The following is a 3240-nucleotide window of genomic DNA, read 5'->3' on the forward strand; positions in this document are numbered from 1 at the left end:
CAATACATTATTAAGTACATAAAAAGGGATCTTAAGATTAGAGGTAGGAGGCTGGGGTGTGTCTCTGAGGAGTTAACAGGAGGAGTTGGCATGAATATAATAAAAATACATTGTTTGAAATTCCCACAAAACTAATAAAATATTTTAAGATCATCTAACATTTTTCTCTTTTATATGAGATAAAAGGGGGAAAGGTTACAGATAATTATAGAAGAATTAGAATATCATTTTTTCAAAAGAAATGGAAAGTTTAAATCACACAATTCTATAGCAGGCACTGAAATAATTTCTATGGTCCTTTGCACAATATGTGTGTATACACACATATATGTTGTTGTTATATAGCTATTTCTATGAAGGAAAACAAAAACAAACAAAAGACAAATGACAAAATCCCCAAACCTTCCCTCTTGAAAGGAAACTTATTGTTGTTGTTGTTGTTCTTTTGAGTGAGTATTTTTTGCATAGCCTTGGCTGTCCTAGAACTTTCTCTGTAGACAAGGCTAACCTCAAACTGAGAGGGAACTCATGGCCACCTGGCTTTGCTTCCTGAGTGCTTGTATTAAGGGTCTTCATCCCTGTCCCCCACCCCATTTCTTCAGACAGGAGGTTTAGAGGAAGATGAAATAATATGATGTTCCAAGGTGTATGAAAGCTGCAGAGAAGCTCACTAATATAGGAAATAGACAACTCAAAATAGTTTTGAAAAAGTCCATGAAACTGACCAGATTGCTAGGCTACTCCCTCCCCAAAAGTCTATAAAGAGTAAAGAGTGCTGAGAGTTATTATCAGATATCTGTGTCTAAGTATCTGCAAAGGGGAGTGTCAGAGAAGACCAGCTGCTTGGAAGAAGCAAACTGCATAGAAGAAATCATGAACACCAATTTTAACATTTATATGCTAGGTAGCACTCTACCATAGAGCTATATTCCTGATTCTTATATTCTTGAGAGTAGGTCTTAATATGTAGTCCAGGTTTGTTTTGAATTCACTAGGCAGTTCAAGCTTGTATAAAACACAATTGTACCTCAACTTTCTTAGTGTTTTGACTGCAGGCTTATACCAAAACATAAGCAGCTAGCTTAATTCAACACTTACATCTCTCGGAGCTGTGGAGATTACTGAAATCAGCAATTCAGAGTGCTTACTGCTCTTCCTGTGGTCGCAAGTTCATTTCCCAGGATCCATGTTTGGGAGCTCACAGTCACTTGTAACTTAGCTCCAAGGGATAGGTGAGTTTGTGCAGGTGTCTTATGAGTATGTATAGGCTTACAATGGTACCTGCATTCATGTGCCCAAATTCATATACCTACTTATAAGTTAAAAAATAAAAATAAATATGAAATATATATTTCCTGTAAGAAAATCTTCTTTTCACCTGGAAATATGTGTATTGGTGACTGGAATGTGAATATAATCTCTACTTTTTCCCTTTTTCCATACTTCCTCATGCTTCTGGATCTCATTCTTTCTATTAATTGTAAGAAAAGATGGAGCTATTTTTTTTGTGATTGACTTTTTATTTATTTTAGTATTCTGTGATTTAGTATTAAAATGCAAATTATTTCACAGTTTATATTTGGCTTCTCATAATTTTGTGAATAATTTGCTACCTCTTGGTTCCTTTCAAGTTCTTTAAATCATTTACCCGATCTATTCTTTAGTTTGTCCATGAGTAAGATAAAGTTGACAATAATGGCACTTCATAGAATTCAGAATAATATTATAAAATTGTTCTTAAGATATGGTTATGTGCCATATGAGCTGGATATGAAAATTCATTGGACTAAGTATGTAGAGGAGTTTTAATCCAGCAACATGGCTGCTCTACCAAGGCATTACATATCTGGCTAGAATGCAGACACACACACAATTAATTACTCTAGTTGGAATACACACCTTTAATCTCTCTGATGGAATATAGCCACTCCTCTAGGATACAAATCTCTGGAATTTGCTTAATTCCCAGAAAATGAAGTCTAGTTAAGATGCAAACAAAGGAACAAATTAAAGCAAGACTTGATAGAGTGAGCCAGAGATAGGATATGCACAACTCTCTGGAGAACAGGAAAGAAAGGCTCCTTAAAGATCAGGAGGAAGAGAGTTCATTTCAATTCAGCTCTGTTGTGCTTAGTTCAGTTCAGAGCAGTTTAGTTCAGTGTAGTTGAATTGAGTGCAGTTATGAGCAGTTCAGTTCATAGTAGAACAGTTGAGTTCAGAGCAGTTCAGCTTGTGGAGTTCAGAGGCAGTCTTTCCAAGTAGAATAATTCAGTCAGAAGCTGAAAGAAGCCAATTTGAATCAGTCAGCTTACTGAGTTTGAGCCAGAACTGCTGAGTTGAAGCAGCCAGCCATAGTTCAGAAAGACCTAAAAAAGGTGAGCATTTTCAGCAGTAAGTTTCAGAGGTCAAAACTTTGTAGGCCTAGGTTAACAGATGGCTAACCAGTGATGGTTAGGAGGCTGATGCCTTCAAAGTCTAGGCTTGCAGAAGATTAGGTTGGAGGCTAGAAGCTTCCAGAATTGGCCTTAGGGATACTTAGAAATGCTTTGGCCTCAGCAGAGCTTGGTTTTGGTTATTCACAGGCCTTGGTTATGGTTTTCATCTCATTACTTCATCTGGGGAAATAATATTAACATATGGATTTCTAAAGTACTAGCTGTAATATTATCTACACCATATAAAATTCCATTTCCCAACTCACAATAACACCTTTTTAAGCATTTTTTCAATTGGAAGCCTTTTTCAGTGTATGTAAAATATGCATTATTTAAAGATACTAATATGAATTCAAATATGTTTCAGAATTCAATATACAAAATCAAAATTTTTTCAGAGTTCACCAATAATATATTATTAAGAAAAATGAAATCATTCTGAATTTGTGTATATGTACCTATTTTCAAACACATTACAATATTACAAGTATCTCAAACTACATATTAAAAGTCTGAGGCAATTCTAATAAGTGTGTCATCCTTCCAAAAGGAAGTATGAGAAGGATTGGTAGATACATGCAATTGGTTTATAGGTATGAAGATATGTAATAATTAGTTTACAAATTATTTATCATTATCGCCTATCCTTGCTTTGTATTTTGAAGAAAATGATAATAGTTCTGATAACTCATTCATTCTAGAAGCTTGTAATCAGTAGGATCTTTATTTTAAATTTTTAATTAAGACTTTAAGTCATTTTGAACATTGAGTAGGCTTTAATAACCTTGTCTAATAGAAATAAACA

The sequence above is a fragment of the Mastomys coucha genome, unplaced genomic scaffold, assembly GCF_008632895.1.
Source record: "Mastomys coucha isolate ucsf_1 unplaced genomic scaffold, UCSF_Mcou_1 pScaffold19, whole genome shotgun sequence".
In the NCBI taxonomy this organism is placed as follows: Eukaryota; Metazoa; Chordata; class Mammalia; order Rodentia; family Muridae; genus Mastomys; species Mastomys coucha.